The sequence below is a fragment of the Coenobita brevimanus genome, chromosome 73 (assembly GCF_032717465.1).
Source record: "Coenobita brevimanus isolate Jiangsu-jjx chromosome 73, ASM3271746v2, whole genome shotgun sequence".
Lineage (NCBI taxonomy): Eukaryota > Metazoa > Arthropoda > Malacostraca > Decapoda > Coenobitidae > Coenobita > Coenobita brevimanus.
The window spans coordinates 29,141,284-29,158,923 of NC_137026.1; the positions used below are offsets into that span (position 1 = coordinate 29,141,284).

Genomic DNA, 17,640 nt, shown 5'->3' on the forward strand with positions numbered 1-17,640 from the left:
GAACCAATCTTATCTAATGCTTTCAAAACACTTGTTTTCTTTTAAACTAAGCAACCAATCTAACATTTTATCTCACCACATTGCTGCCAGAGATATAACCAAATAAAACCTAAAATAAGAAATCGTTAAAACCTGGCCCGTAATAATGTAAGGATCTTCAACAGGACGAGCCCCAATTCAAGTTAATAAAACAACTGTAGAAACCAAAAACCAAAACAAAATTTGATTTAACGGATAAAATCTAAGACTTCGAAATTTCGAGAAATGAGTAAAAGGAAGAATTATAAGAATTGCCACTGAGAGCACCAGAGCAATTACACCCCCCAACTTATTAGGAATAGATCGCAAGATCGCATAAGCAAATAAAAAATACCACTCCGGCTGAATATGAGCCGGAGTTACCAAAGGATTTGCAGGAATAAAATTGTCTGGATCCCCTAAAAGATAAGGATGAAGCAAAGTAAGCAGCACAAGGGTCATTAACATAACCAAAAACCCAACAATATCCTTGAAAGTGAAATAAGGATGAAAAGGAACTTTATCCACTTGCCTTAAAACACCCAAAGGATTATTCGCCCCAGCCTGATGAAGAAACAAGATATGGACCAAAGTCGCAGCAGCAACAACAAATGGAAACAAAAAATGAAAAGTGAAAAAACGAGTTAAAGTAGCATTTTCCACAGCAAATCCACCTCAAATCCACTGAACCAAAGAAGTACCAATATAAGGAATTGCTGAAAACAAATTAGTAATCACAGTCGCACCTCAAAAAGACATTTGACCTCACGGTAAAACATAACCTAAAAAAGCCGTCGCCATCACTAAAAAAAGAATCACAACACCTACTATTCAAGCATGAAAAATCATATAAGAACCAAAATACATCCCCCGACCAATATGAAGATATAAACAAATAAAGAAAAAAGACGCCCCATTAGCATGCAAAGTTCGTAATAACCACCCATAATTAACATCTCCTTGAATATGAGCTACCCTAGAAAATGCCAAATCAATATGCGCAACATAATGTATAGCAAGAAACAGACCAGTAACAATTTGAACAACCAAACACAAACCAAGTAATGACCCAAAATTCCAAAAAATAGAGATATTTCTCGGAATGGGCATATCAACTAATGCCCCATTAGCAATTTTTAACGATGGATGAAACTTACGCAATGGTGTTATCATAAGTTATTAACCGCAAAGGACTAGAAGACGAACTTATTACCTTAACAACTACAAACAGCGTCAGTAACAAATAGCTAATAATAAACATCGTAAACATAGCCCTAGGTTCATTATAAATAGTCCTCACATTCATAGCAGAATTTCTAATATCAGAATACTTAGATAAAAAAGTCGTAGTTGACTCTCCAATTTTATTTGCCACTATTACAGGATCCACAAAAATCAGAAAAAATCTCATAATCAACGCTAAAAAAAAGATAAAAAAGAATTCTCTTCTAACCTTAAATTGCTCATTAGCTGCTAAAGACGCAACATAAATAAACAATACCAACATTCCACCCAAAAAAATCAAAAATGAAATATACGAAAACCAGTAACTCTTAGCAAACAATCCAGTAGTAATTGAAATCAAAACCGTTTGAATTAATAGCACAAGACCCGTTGACAAAGGATGAATTAAACGCATAAAAATCAAAGAAAACAAAATAATAAAAGGAAGACCATACATTATCACTCCAATCTCTTGGTGTTTTAAGAAAAAAATTTCATTACTGGTTTACAAGACCAGAGTTTTTATTTAAACTATTAAAACTAATGTTAACTTTAAATAACTTGTTCTTATTTATTGCATTCACTATGAGCTTTCGCTTCAAACCGAAAACACTTATTAAATACTCTCCTAGGATTAGAATTCATTATGCTTGGAATTTTCTTCTTAATATCCAACTGCCTTTCCTCAATCGGAAACGAATTATTTTTCTCTCTCTTTTTCCTAGTCCTAGCAGCCTGCGAAGGCGCCCTAGGTCTAGCCCTACTAGTCTCCATTGTCCGCTCCCACGGAAATGACTACTTCAGAACCTTCAATAGTTTAGAATGCTAAAATACTTGTTCATACTTCTTATATTAATGACATTCGTAAAGGACTGATCTCTAATTCAAATAGGAATCCTAACTGTATCGTTTTTATTCGCCATTTTATACAATCACGACTTCTTCATATATAACCTAGGATTTAGACTAGGTACAGACTACCTGAGCTACATTCTAATCCTGCTAAGCATTTGAATTATAGCGCTCATTGTTATATCCAGAGTAAAAATTACATTCACCTCAAACTTTCCTAGACTATTTCTACTAGTCAACTTAACCTTATTAATTTTCCTAGTACTAACTTTTAGATCTAGAAACTACCTACCGTACTATTTTATATTACCTTCGAGGCTTCCCTAATCCCAACTCTAATCCTTATCTTAGGCTGAGGATATCAACCAGAACGAATCCAAGCAGGAGTTTACATGCTATTCTATACCCTATTTGCATCCCTACCACTCCTAGCCTCCTTACTTTACATCTATAGAACAAACGGAACACTCACTATCGGAGCTATCTACCAAAGAATCAACCTAAGAATACTATCCCTTATTTGATTCGTCTCCTCTATTATAGCCTTCATCGTAAAACTACCTATATACTTATTTCACCTTTGACTACCCAAAGCACATGTTGAAGCTCCCGTAGCAGGATCAATAATCCTAGCTGGAGTCTTACTAAAACTAGGAGGTTATGGCCTAATCCGGATCCTACCTCTATTTACCGAAATAAACAAGAACTTAAGATGACTATGAGTTAGATTGAGAATCCTAGGAGGATTCTTCGTTAGTATTATCTGTCTACGACAAGTAGACATAAAATCACTCATCGCCTACTCTTCCGTAGCCCACATAAGATTAGTACTTTGCGGACTTTTGACCTTTGGGTGATGAGGAATAAACGGAGCTGTTGTAGTAATAGTAGGCCACGGTCTATGTTCTTCAGGGCTATTCTGCCTTGCAAACATAGTATACGAACGAATCGGAAGACGAAGCCTTCTAATTAATAAAGGCCTATTAAACTTTATGCCAAGAATAGCACTATGATGATTCTTACTAAGAATCAGTAATATAGCCGCACCTCCCTCCATTAATTTACTAGGAGAAATCAACCTAATCATAAGAATCATTAGATGAAACAAATTAACTGCCCTAAGGGTTAGATTGCTATCTTTTTTCAGAGCAGCTTATACTCTCTATCTTTATTCACTCAGACAACACGGTGTATTCTCTAGATCACCATACTCCTGTTGCTCAGGAAAAGTACGAGAATACCTAGTTTTAAGACTTCATTGAATTCCCCTAAATATCCTAATTCTAAAAAGGAACCTGATTATACCTAACATCTAATTAAACCTTTACCACCTTCCTATATTCTAACTATATTTCAACTCAGCTCGTTCGGGTAGTTTATTACTAAAACGTTAGTTTGTGGCGCTAAAAAAATAAAAATCTTATCCTGAACCATGATTTGAAAAATTTCAATACACTTAACAAGGATAGTTTTCCTAATATTCTTCTCCCTAATCTCACTATTCATATCCCTCCTATGCCTATTCGACAAAACATGCTATGTTATTGAATGAGAAATTCTAAGAATCAACTCATCCTCTGTCGTTGCTACATACATTTTCGACTGAATATCTCTAATATTCATAGGATTCGTTATATTTATTTCAGCAATAGTACTTTTTTATAGAGGAAGATACATAGAAGGAGACCCCAACATAAACCGATTTTTATACTTAGTCTTAGCTTTTGTTCTATCAATAATCTTTTTAATCGTCAGCCCTAATTTAATTAGAATTCTTTTAGGATGAGACGGCTTAGGATTAGTATCCTATGCACTAGTAATTTATTATCAAAACGAGAAATCCGCAAACGCCGGAATACTAACCGTCCTATCCAATCGAGTCGGAGACGTGGCAATTCTGTTAAGAATTGCCCTAATGTTCGTTGAAGGAAGCTGAAATTTTATTTTCCACGTATTTTACCTAGATGACAACTCCACGCTATTAATAAAAAGACTTATTATTATAGCGGCAATAACTAAAAGAGCCCAAATTCCATTCTCCGCCTGGCTTCCAGCTGCCATAGCAGCCCCAACACCAGTGTCAGCTCTAGTTCACTCCTCAACCCTTGTTACAGCTGGAGTCTATCTCCTCATCCGATTTAGGCCCGCATTATCAGAAACAACTTTACCAACCCTTCTACTATTTAGATCTCTAACAATATTTATATCAGGTCTAGGAGCTAATTTCGAATACGACTTAAAAAAAAATCATTGCCCTATCAACCCTCAGACAACTAGGAGTAATATTAAGAATCCTAGCCCTAGGGTTTAAAGACCTCGCATTCTTCCATCTTCTCACCCATGCATTATTCAAAGCTCTTTTATTCATGTGCGCCGGAGCCATAATTCATAATGTAGAAGAATACCAGGATATCCGGCTAATAGGAAGACTAGTAACCTCCATACCCCTAACCTGTATATGCATAAACCTGGCAAATCTAGCATTATGCGGAACCCCGTTCCTAGAAGGATTCTACTCAAAAGACCTTATCCTGGAAATTGCCTTTATAAGATGAATCAATACTGTAATCCTATTTCTCTATGTCTTTGCAACCATATTAACAGTATGTTACACCTTCCGCCTAATCTTTTACTCTATAACCGGAGAATTTAACTTAGCCAGATTCAGAAACATTGACGACTCATCCTCCATCATAACTTCACCTATACTAGCTCTTAGAAGAGGGGCAATCCTCAGGGGAGCACTATTATCTTGGCTAATTTTTCCAGAATCCTACATTATTTGCCTTTCTCCCCTTATAAAAAACCTAGTACTAACAATCAGAATCCTCGGGGAACTAATAGGCTATCTACTCGATATTATAAACGTAAACTTTAAACTAAACTCACTCAACCTCTATCCTCTAGTAGTATTTTCAGGTTCCATATGATTCCTACCATTCCTATCTACCTTCAACCTATCAAAATCTAGCCTTAATCTAGGTCAAAACTACTCCAAAATAATCGATAAGGGATGATCCGAAATCAGAGGAGGCCAAGGAATCTTCCAAACATTAATAAACTCGTCCAAACTACATCAAATAATTAGTGATAGAAACTTTAAATCCTTTATAAAGATCTTCCTTATTTTAACCCTTATACTTTCATTCTTTAATATTTACTTTTATAATTTATTTGTAGAATATCGCGTTGAAGTTGCGAAAGAGGTGAATACATCTAAAAGTGATTAGCTTCTAAAAAAGATATTTTAACTATACAGCGAAAACGTATCGTGTTATACTTACACCACAGAAGCCCTCTCTTGATAGGAAGATAACTTCATTTCAATCATTAACAGTGATTAGCCTCTCCTTTGGCTTCTACCAAAATTAGAGACTACATAGTCAAAGCTTAGGCCGAAACTAAGTGCAAAACTTCGCTTTCTAATCTACTTACTTATTTTTTAACCACCTCATCAATAAATAAAAATGTAAAGAAACAATCAAACTACATCAACAAAATGCCAATATCATGCAGCAGCCTCAAAACCAAAATGATGAGTCGGAGAAAAATGACACATATAAAGACGATATAAACATACCATCAAAAAAGTAGTACCAATAATCACATGTAAACCATGGAAACCTGTAGCTACAAAAAAACAAGATCCAAAAACCGAGTCAGCAATAGTAAATGGAGCCTCAAAATACTCAAAAGCCTGAAGAGCCGTAAAATAAACACCTAAAAACACAGTAATACCAAGACTCTGAAGAGCTTCATTATGATTAGACCCCATAATAGCATGATGAGCCCAAGTCACCGTAGCTCCTGAAGACAAAAGAATAATAGTATTCAAAAGAGGAATTTGAAACGGATTAAACGGAACAATTCCCTTAGGCGGCCAAGTCATACCAATTTCCACAGCAGGGGCTAACCTTCTATGAAAAAAGGCCCAAAAAAACGAAAAAAAGAAGAAAACTTCCGAGACAATAAACAAAATCATCCCCCACCGCAATCCAGCAACCACAACTCTAGTATGTAATCCTTGATAAGTCCTTTCACGTACTACATCTCGTCACCACTGAATTATAGTCAAAATAACAGCAACAAACCTCAAAACAAGAAGGTCTATATTAAACTGATGAAATCATTTAACTAACCCAGGAGGGGTTCGGGGCCCAGTAGATGTCATTAAACACCTGTAGCAATTTTTTTGTGCCCAAATGGATGCCGTTGTGGGCGTGTAACTGGCGCAGCGTGTCGCGTGCCACATCGGGGGCCAAGAGAATGTGCCCGGACGGGGTTAAAAGGTGGTCGCCCTGTCGGCACAATTTGGGAAACAGGTGGGCTGGAATCCAGGGGGGCCGTTCCTTGTGGTGCCAGAGTTTCAGCAGGTCAGGGTCTGGTTGGACCGCGTGGATGGAAAGGCGGGAGAGGGCATCTGCGTTGGTGTGGAGCTTCCTGGGTCTGTACGAAATCTCATACTGAAACTCCTCTAGGGTGTCACGCTATCGGACGATTTGAGCGTTCTGGGAGTCCGATTGTCGCAGCCACTGGAGTGATTGGTGGTCGGTTATTATAGTGACTTGGGTCCCGGAAAGATAAGCCCTAAAATATTGGAGGGCCCAGATTATGCCAAGGCATGCTCGCTTGGTGGCGGCATAATTTTTCTCAGCCGGGTTCAGTGTGCGGCTGGCGCATGCGATAATGTGTTCCCGACCGGCCTGTACCTGGGCTAGAACAGCGCCAATTGCGTCAAGGGAGACGTCCGTGTAGAGGCGAAAAGGGAGGGCATAGTCGGGGAAGGCCACGTTGGGGGCCGAGACGAGCTTGTCTTTCAGCTGTTGGAAGGCGGCTTGTCGGTCCTCGGTCCAGAGGAAAGGTTCCCCTTTCTGTGTCAGGTCGTGAAGAGGCTTAGCAATCTGTGCAAACCCCTTCACGAAACAGCGGTAGTAGGACGCGAGTCCCAAGAAGGCACGGACGCCGTGGACATCCTGCGGAGGTGGTATGTCCGCTATGGCACGAAGCTTGTCGGGATCTGGGGAAATTCCTGCTTGGGAAATTGTATGGCCTAGGAACGCGACGGTTTTCGCGGCCAGGACACATTTGGATGGATGTAACTTGAGGCCTGCCTGGCGAATTCGGGTGAAAACTCGACGGAGGCGCTGCAAGTGGTCGGCCCAGGTCTGGCTAAAAACAATGACGTCATCAAGATAGGCCAAACATATCTCCCAAGTGAGGCCGCTTAAGACAGATTCCATCAGCCTGGAAAATGTGGCAGGGGCGTTGCAGAGACCGAATGGCAGGACATTAAATTCGTAATGTCGGCCATTACTGGTAGAGAAGGCCGTCTTGCCTCGATGATCCGGGTGGACGGGGACCTGCCAATATCCAGACTGGAGGTCAAGGGTAGAAAACCAAGACGCCCCGTAGAGGGAGTCTAGGGAATCGTCAATGCGGGAGAGGGGGGTGGCATCCTTAATTGTGACGTCGTTCACGCGGCGATAATCGATGCAAAACCGCAATGTGCCGTCTTTCTTCTTTACTAAAACGACGGGGGAGGACCACGGGCTGGTGGAGGGGGAGATAACACCTGCCTCTTCCATCTCGCGCACCTGGCGGTCCTCCTCTTCTCTCTGTCGGGGGTTCTTACGTCGGGAAGGTTGTCGTATCGGTGGGCCTGTCGTATGGATCTCGTGAGACAGGTACGTAGTATATCCTATATCCGCAGGTCCTGTCGCAAACAAATCCTGGAACTCCAGGAGGAGGCGGCATAAGGCGTCTGACTGTTGGTCGGAGAGATGGTCAGGGATGGGGGGAAGGGGGGCGGGGTGGTGGGAGGGGGACGGGGCGCAGGGTTCGGCTTCTTCCGTCTCTCCGATGATAAGCCCTTTGGGGAGGGTGAGAGGGGACGGGGCGAGATTGGCGATGCGAATGGCAGTGCGGTGGGGAGGGAGGAAGGTAGGGGAAACAAGGCAGGCAGAAAGGGGTCCGGAGGGTAGGAGGGGGGAGAACAAAACGGACGGGCCCGAGGGCCTGTTCAGGGGCACCCATGCCTCGTGGTGTGAGGGGATGGTAACGGCGGTGGAGAGGGTGGTGGGGAAGGAGGGGGCAAGAGTGGGGTGGGGCAGCACGGGGGGGGGAAGGAGGGAGGCGAAGAAGGGGGGGGAGAAAAGAGGGGGCCGGGGGGGGTGAGTCCTCCAGCTGGGGCCGCGGCGTGCAGGTGCAAACGGCTGGAGAGGGACGGGGTGGGGGGCGGAACTGGAGTTGTCGGTGGCGACAGTCGATCGTGGCTCCCAGTTTTTGAAGTAAGTCTAGCCCTAAATACCCGTCATAACTCCGGCAGGAGGAATAAAAAATGATGAATGGGTGTTGAGCGGATACTGGCTGGTGGGTGTCGACCCATAGGGCCCGAGTCTCCCCATGGATGGGCAGGGGGCCATCCCCCGCATCCACAAGGTGAGTGGTAGTAGGGCGGAGTGGGCCAAACCGTGATTTGTAGCGGGAGAAATAATGGCTGTAAAGGCAGAATCTGGCTGCTCCCGTATCAACTAGTAGTCTGGCCTTCACGCCATATATTTTCATCTTGTGGTATACTGGGGGGCGATACTTAGGGGTGATGGCCCACGCCACCGTGGGTTGGTGCGGGGGCGGGCCTAAAAATCCAGCTGGCTAGGGCTCTCGTGTTCCTGTTCCTGCTCTAGTTCTCCTGGAGGGGGTTCGTCCGCAGGCGCCAGCTCGTCCCCTGGGGCCTCGCCTTCTAGGGCGGACACTTTACGCGAACCCGGGGTTATGTTTCTGCGGCGAGCAGCTTTCAACTGGTCCCGTATGTCATGAAGGGGGCAGCGGGAGTTACAGGCTGTGAATTCCCACGAGTTGATCAGAATTAGGTTTGGATTTTCTCGCGGGGTGGGGCGCCGATGGGAGGGGTGCGCCCTGGGTGGGCTAGGCGTCGGGGTCGGGCTGGTGTGGGGCAGGGGCGGACGCAGTGTGGCTGGGGGAGCCGGGGGTCGGGTGGGGAATTTCTTGATGACATTAATTTGTTGTGGAGAAGGGCAGGCGGTCAGGAGGCGCCGTATCAGCTGTATATCTCTATCCATGTCTCCTGTTGGGTCATGGATAGTAAAGTGTTGCTTCACAACACTTGGGAGTACTCGGACCAGAGTATTGAATGTATGCTGGTCCCGGGTTTCTTCGTCTGCCTCCGGGTAGGCAGCAGTAACCAGGCGTCTAGCCTGCAACAGGGTATTATCTAAATCCCCATCATATGCAAAACTATCCAATTTGGATAGAGCCACCACTTTCCCTAATGATGGGGTGATGGCTTGGACAGCGAACTTGGTAAAGTTCTGCCAGGTGAGTTCTGGGATGATTTTCGGTGCAATATTTGCTGCGGCTTTACCCAGTAGTGGTAGTGTGACTGCAATTTTTTGTCGGTCATTTTCAAAGCCAATATCTAGTAAGGGTTTAAGTATTGTAAGATATGTGTGTATGTCATACTGGTCAGGGTCAAACTTGGGTAACTGAACGTGCGGTTTAGTTGCCATTTTTCCAAATATTTCCCGCTTACCTCTCTTCTACGCTCGGATCTAGAACCAACGCTGGCCACCAGTGTAATGCTGGGTAGAATTAGGCTCGACTTCTCGTACCTATTTCACCCAACGTGGAGCGGGGTCCTCTTTCGAGACCGGAGCTAGTGCAATAAAGAGAGGCAGGACATAAAAACCTTCGGCAACACCATACACACATATTACCACAGTCAGACACAGGACATTTCAGCAGATATTACAACACAATATAGAGCAATACAAAACCTTAGAAATCTAAGATATGTGTATCTCGCAGAATACTGGCTTTCTAGATACTAATGACAACACAACAAATCCTAGTATTAGGAGTGCAGTAAATACAGGTGCGCGCAGAGCGCGGGAGGGGGGGGAGGAGGGGGGGGTTTGTGATTCACTAGGAGGAGGTAGGGGAGGCGCGGAGAGTGACTTAAAACGGCGAGGAGAAAGTTATGGTAATATTGGAAGGTGCCCGATATTAGCAGGGGAGTTTATGTGGTTTCTGTTAGCGAAGGTCCTTTGACAAATAACTCTGATTCTTGATTTGGCTTTACGAGCGTGAGCGAGTAATGGGGAGGGTTTTAAGGGGTAGCGTGCAGGGGGAGGGAATATCATTAATACTTCCTTTCTTGATATTTAGAGTGGGAACATGTCTCTGTAGGCACAGGCTTATTAATTACACATCTTACAAGTATGATATATAGACTCTCGCTTCACAACGCGTAACAAAGTCGGGATACTCGTAATACTACTTCACAATATTACTTCGCGGCTAGCCAATAGAACACTAATGATATTTCTTCCTCACAGTCTTTCTTCTAACTATGGGGATATGTCTTTATAAAGATCCGGGGCGACACTCGCACATATTTTCACTCAGATCTTAGTCCACATTCTCGTCCTGTAACTTCTCATTGTGATCTGATTTACCCCAATATACATTACATAAATTCACTGCACAATACTTATTCTAGGAGAGAGGGCGTCACACTTAACCTAATTCACTATTGTTACAGGATCACCCGTATTTTCTCATGGAAGGAAACAAGGACACGACATCGGTGATCTGGTTGGACTGGGGGCACCGTCAAGGCGGGGCGAGCCGAGAGGGCACGGGGCGGCTCGCAAGGGCGTCCTCTCGCGTTCGGGTCTCCCGGTGGCTTCCGGGCTGGGCTCCAGCGTAAGGCCCGTAGGACTGGGGCCGAATAGGTCCAGGAACCTCTGGGTCAGGTCCCGGCGTCGTGGGGGCGTGGCGAGGTCTCGCCCGGGTGTCCTAGGGAGGGCCGAGAGAGGCGACAGGCTGCGGTCTCCCACGACCAGAGGCACCGTCAGGGGAGGACTACAGCAGCGACTGTCACTGGGGCCTGACAGGTGTGTCTGCTCTAGGGCCAGGCGTAAAGAACAGAGACCGGGGGAGGCAGGGAGGTCTGTCCGGGATCTTCTGGAACAGGACACCTGGAGTTCAGTCTCTGGTTGTGGAGACGTCCCTCTCCTAGCTACGCTCTGGGAGCGACCATAGATCGTCTCTACCTGGACACTGGGGGAGCGACCATTGATCGTCTCTACCTGAACGCTGTGGGAGCGACCATTGATCGTCTCGACCAGAGCACTAAGGGAACGACCATTGATCGTCTCTACCTGGACACTGCGGGAGCGACCATTGATCGTCTCAACCGGAACACTAAGGGAGCGACCATTGATCGTCTCTACCTGGACACTGCGGGAGCGACCATTGATCGTCTCGACTGGAACACTAAGGGAGCAACCATTGATCGTCTCGACCTGAACACTGCGGGAGCGACCATTGATCGTCTCGACCGGAACACTAAGGGAGCGACCATTGATCATCTCTACTGTACCTGAACACTGTGGGAGCGACCATTGATTGCCTCGACCGGAACACTAAGGGAGCGACCATTGATCGTCTCTACCTGAACACTGTGGGAGCGACCATTGATCGTCTCGACCAGAACACTAAGGGAGCGACCATTGATCGTCTCTACCTGAACACTGTGGGAGCGACCATTGATCATCTCTACCTAAACACTGTGGGAGCGACCATAGATCGTCTCTACCAGAGGGGCGCTGTCTGGAGTACTGTTTCTGACTCCACCCCTAGCTAACTCATTGATTCTGCCACACTGTCACGGGGTTTTTATAATAACACAGCAATTTTAAAATAAATGGTTAAATATTATTTAAATTGATAATAATATTCAATAATATTGAAGAGCAGAGACAATGATTGTCTTGCTACATCAAGCAATGATTACTTTACGCTGCTTCTTCGCACGACTCTCTGAGAACGAGAATTTATAAACTTTCTCCACAGTACACAGCAGAGACTAATTACTCACAATTGCTGAATTACTGTACTGTTAGCCTCTGGAGAAAGTTACTTCACCCTTGACAATAAATAACTAATACTAATAACAATAATCAGGTCCTTGCTGATGCTTAACTCCTATGGCACAACGGATTTTACGTTAATACAACAAGACTGGTCTAAGTACCAGTTATGAAAGCAAACGTTTATGCAAGCTAGGAGCTATATGGAAAATAAGCTTAATTTGGATTAAATGAAACACGATTTTACTTTACATTGAGCTCAAAAAAGGAACTGTTAAATTTATTAATCACAAAATAAATTTAACGTTACAATTCAAATCAAATTAAATGAGACGCACTCGCTCACTCACTCACGCAATAGCTAAATACTTACGCCTAGGAAAAACACCTTAACTAAACTCTTAAAACTAGGAAATACACAAAGGAAATACTATAGTCGATGAATGCTGCGTATCACCCAAGCTGAACTAGGATGGAAGTACTGAAGAACTGTGGAGTTTGGGTACTAGCTGACCTCACACTGCTAACACAGGACCTCTCTCCGTCGCAGCAACAACTGGACTGAATTCAAATACATTGTATGGGCAGGACGCAAGGCGTGGCTAACGGTTGAGGCAAGTAGAGGCGAACGATAAAGAAACAATTGTATCGCTCAGTAGCGCACTTAGTGACGTGCATTAAATCGGTCACTTTTTGAAAACGGTGACGAATGTTTTGTAAAGTATACTCCGAAATGGAGAGAGAAACGGTTAACTGAGCGATACACAGTGAGTTTTCCACTAATAGTTCGTGGCTCTCACAAAAGGGAAATGTCGCGAACTGATTCGTGACACACGCGAAGGTAGTGTCTTTCGCCTACGGTGGCGGCGGCGTGGTGGCTGAATGTCACAGGGGCGCACGGCCCGGGCTGACATGCGTCGTTGTTGCCCGGGGTGGTGGTGGCTGGTGGCGGCTACCCCGTGGGGTCTGAGTGGGGGTGTCGGCATTTTTGTGGGCGAACTCTGTTGTTCCTGGTTCACCCTGTCGTCGGGAGTTTCTTCGGGAGTACTGTAAATGTGTCTGTTAAAGCCACGGATTTCATATATTATTCCAGCTCCTTTCAGACGATTTCGCTAATTCTATTTCCGGACTATTTCATTCAGCATTGGAGAACCCCAGCCCGAAAATTTTCCCCTTGAGCTGAGTAAAATCAAGGTGGGAGAAAGAAAAACTCATATACGTTATCGGACTTTAGCGGATAAAATAAAACCTACCACAGTAGTCGTTTAACTTTCTTCTTTACGATATAAGTTGTACTGATTTAAAATAATCATAAAGATATTAAGTAGGAAAAATGAATATATGTACGACTGTCTCAGGAAAAGTTAAGTTTGTGGCACTCGTTCTGTAAATCCATCCCTTTTACATCGCAAACAAGCCTTGATAGACTTCCGATTTTCTTAAACACTGATTTAGTGCAGATAAAATGTATGTATATAGTATATCAATTGTAATGGTAGGTGTTCAGGGGTCGGCTCCCCGTCCCTCTAACGCCTAATGTGTAGCTGGGTTCTCTTTCTAGACCGGAGCTTAGACAAATAGGAGAGAGGCAGGACACAAAAACTCAAGGCAACAACCTTATACGTGTATTACTGAATTCTACAGTGGAATGGGTAGATGCCATGAATACTGTTATCCTGGATGTTTTTAGACCGACTTCTCGCTCTAAAGACACCAGCGACTGAGCGGGGTCCTCTTTCTAGACCGGAAGTATAACATTTACAAAGGAACGGGGCAGGACACCTTAACACATCTATTGTCTCAGTTCAATTCCCTTTCAATATACATACAAAGATACACTGAATATGGATGGGGTAAAGTGACAGGGTGACTAATGCTAGCATAACATATCACATGGGCACGGTATTGACGTCTAAGTCAGTGCACAATTTCCTTTCAATACCCACATCAAGATACACTGAACACGAATAGGGTAAAGGGACAAGTTAATTAATAATAGTACAACATATCACATGGGGACGGTATTTATGCCTGAATCAATGCACGAGAGAATATCACATAGCCATGGCGACACTCTTCACACACTGTCTTTTGGACCGCATTTGGTAGGTTAGCCTCTTGGCCACGCACTGATACTAAAATGCCCGCCGTGCCCGCCGCAGGACTCCCCACCTCACCACCCCCCACACCACCACCGAGCCGCCACCCCACCACCACCCCAGGAGGACACACCGGTGAGTTTAGTGACCCCGGGCAAGAGGGTCATCAGGGCATCACGGCCCTGGGTCCCTGTTCCCCGCAAGTGCCCCAATCCCAGGTGATCAGGGGAAGTGAACTACTGTGTGGGCGGAGCAGTGATCGACAGAATAGGGGTGGGACTGAAATAAATTCAGTCCCAGGTAACACTGTATTGACGGCTTTGTTACACCCTCTAGGGCAGGAGGCCCAAGGGCAAGAGGCCCAAGGCTACGGCCTAATAAGAAGTAAAAAGGGAAAGACGACCCTAGGCTATGGCCTAACAGAGTGTGTAAAGGGGAAGGCGACCCCAGGCCCCGGCCTTAACACACCAGGGAGAGAGAGTTGCCCCAGTGCATCCCTCTCCTGCTGTTCTCCCCTTCAGGAGCAACATCCCGTGGACGGTCCCAAGCCGCAGCATGAGGGCGACCCCGGTTGCCCGGCAGATGTTCCTGTTGGGGGCGATCGGCTCTCGGCTACGGCCAGAATACGGATCAGGGTAAAGAGCCCCTGCTACCGTATGTGTAGCACTTCCCTATTACGGAAGCAACACCCCGTGGACGGTCCCAAGCTGCAGCGTGTGGGCGACCCCGTTTGCCCGGCAGTTGTCTTTCGTACGGGTAGACACTCTGCTCCGGCCGAGGCACGTACCAGGGTAGAGAATTCCCTGAAGGTAGACTCAATCCGTATTGGAGAGGGTGTGGCCTCTGCGCCCCTCCCTCCAGCTTGTCTCCTACTACGGGAGCAACACCACGCTGGCGGTCCCAAGCCGCGGCAAAAGGGCGACCCCGATCACCCTATAGGTGTCCCCCGTACGCCGGGCAAGTTCACGGCTACAGCCAAAGTGTGTGATAGGGGAAGGAGACCCCCGGCTCCGGCCTCCAGACACACCCGAGAGACACGGGCAACGTGAGTCCTCCTCCAGCCTCTTTCCCTTCGGGGAGCCCTTCGTCACCATCCGGGGATATAGCCCCAGAGGAGACACTAGAGTGGTGGCAAGGCCCGATATCGAGCTTACCACCCACACCCGGGAGTTCCTTGTTCCTGTCGGAGCCCCGTAGGAGACGCTGCCGCAGTCCAGTCCTGACGGCGCCTCTCCCTCTTGGTGCCCACAGCCCCAGGACGCCCAGGCTAGACTCCTCAACCCACAACGAAGGTGATTCGGGCTCCCTCACTCCCCGGAGTCGGAAGAAGCAGGCCCGATTGCTCAGGCTGTTTGGCCCCAGTCCTGAGGGCCACCTATCAGGTCGAGGCCCCCAGACCAAAGGGCCTCCCTGCACCCCACCGGCGCGGCCCTAGTACGAGGGCCGCCTCTCAGGTTGAGGCCCCCAGACGGGAGAGCCTCCCTGTACTCTGACTTCGAGTGTAACTGACAGTGACTATACCCAGGAAACAGAGAAAACAGTGACAGTGACTCCGCAAAAAACCATAGTAATCAGTGGCCCATCAGAACTAAGTGCTACCAGGGCAGAAAGTGAAATTTGTGAATTATCCTAGTCCCTCCCCATATAAAGGAACCAGGGAGTTTTCTGTGAATCTCGAGGTAAGGGCGCGGGCGAGTCAAAAGCTAAGTGTACGTGTCTCCGTGACAAGGTGACAGTATCGAGTGTCGCTATCCGCACCCTACCTCTTTTATAGTAATATCCCCAAACCAGACTCCCAACCTTGTGTATTCTTAAAGTGAACAATCCCATTTATATATTGCCTCCAAGTGACATAAGAACCCTATTAAAGAACACTCACAATCTCCCTGTGTGATTATTGTAGTGTGTACGATTACTCTGTGAAGCCAAGTGTTAACTCTGTATCTCTGTGTCCCTGTATCTTAAATATCATTCTATGTGTATTGTTACGAGTAGGATCTAGGTAATAGATGTGTTAAGGTATACTGCCTGGTTTTTATGTCCTGTTCCTTTGTTAGTGCTTTACTTCCGGTCTAGAAAGAGGACCCCGCTTCAGTAGCTAGTGTTTTTACGACGAGAAGTCGCCTTAAAAACACAGCATTACAAGTACATTACCCTGGTTCCGGAGATTGATTGATTGATCGATAGAACGCATAGCACCGCAACAACATGGTCATATGGTGCCGTATAAGCAAAAATATAAGTAGTAGAAATATAAAAACATTAAAAAGTAAAACTCCATATTAAAAACTAGACATCAAAGTAAAAACAGTGGAATCATAAAGGGTGAAGGAGGCCAGCCTCCTTCAGAAATAAAAACACATCATCCACAGGGGTACCAGGCTCTCCCCCAAGCACCGAAGAGAGACAGTAAACACCACCCTCCCCTCGGTGCCTCAGTAGCAGCCTCCAACGTAAGTCGCCCAAACTGGGACACTCAACCAGCAAATGCCTGACAGTAAGGGGAGCCAGTCATCACAGAATGGCTGCACGCCTCCACACATGAGGAACTCATGCGTGAGCTTGGTATGTCCAATGCGAAGGCGAGCCAGAACAGTTTCTAACTTACGAGGCATTGTAAAACAAACTCTCTGAGAGACGAACTTGGTGACCTCCTTTAGTTTGCTGACAGGAACGTTATCCCATCGTAAATGCCAACAAGTACGAACAGCAGACAATACTGAAGCGCATAAATCAGTAGCAGGTAGAGGGCAAGGAGCACCTACAGGTTGCAAAGCCGCAGCCTTAGCAAGTACGTCTACCCTTTTATTACCTATGACACCAACATGTGCGGGAACCCAGCAGAAATCCACTCTCTTCCCCCGACGACGAATAAGGAACAGCCACTCCAGTATAGCTAAAACTACAGGATGGGAAGAGTTATGTAATGCTAGGTGAAATTAGGCTCGAGTTTTCGTTCCTATTACCCCTAAGGTGGAGCGGGGTCCTCTTTCGAGACCGGAGCTTAGTACAATAAAGAGAGGCAGGACACAAAAACTCTAGGCAACAACCTTTCCACGTATATTACCACAATCAGACACAGGACAAGTCAGCAGATATTACAGCACAATACATAGCAATATAAAACCTTATCTAGGGTATGGGTATCTCGCAGGATACTTACTTCTCTGACATTAACCCTTTAACCCTTTAACCGCGGGTATTGTTTTGGTCTGACTGTCCTCTCCCGCGGGGGTTTCAGCCAAATGTAAACAAACCTTTAAACCTTAATAACTCTGCACAGAATAAAGCTAGAGAAAAAAATAAGGTACCATTAGAAAGTACTAACCTTCAGCTTTCCATTGATGTAGGTTTCATGACTTTGTTGACTTTCACAGGACAGGCAGTGCCGTTAGAAGTGAGGGGTGTAAAATCACTATTTTTCGCTCACACATCATTACCTTCGCTCATACACCATTACCAAATGCCAACCTCATTCTGATAATAATACTATAAACATATATGAACACTGCACATACGATAAACACCCACTCTGTGTTCACTGAGGCAGGTAA

The 17,640-nt window shown here is 45.5% G+C and overlaps 3 pseudogenes; 1 reads left to right on the forward strand and 2 right to left on the reverse strand.

Annotated features, from left to right (window-relative positions):
• Positions 1-72: 72 nt before the first annotated feature.
• On the reverse strand, positions 73-1,191 carry LOC145407511 (cytochrome b pseudogene; annotated as a pseudogene).
• Positions 1,192-3,526: 2,335 nt separating this feature from the next.
• On the forward strand, positions 3,527-5,324 carry LOC145407512 (NADH-ubiquinone oxidoreductase chain 5 pseudogene; annotated as a pseudogene).
• Positions 5,325-5,548: 224 nt separating this feature from the next.
• LOC145407394 (cytochrome c oxidase subunit 3 pseudogene) lies at positions 5,549-6,346 on the reverse strand (annotated as a pseudogene).
• Between the last annotated feature and the right edge of the window lie 11,294 nt (positions 6,347-17,640).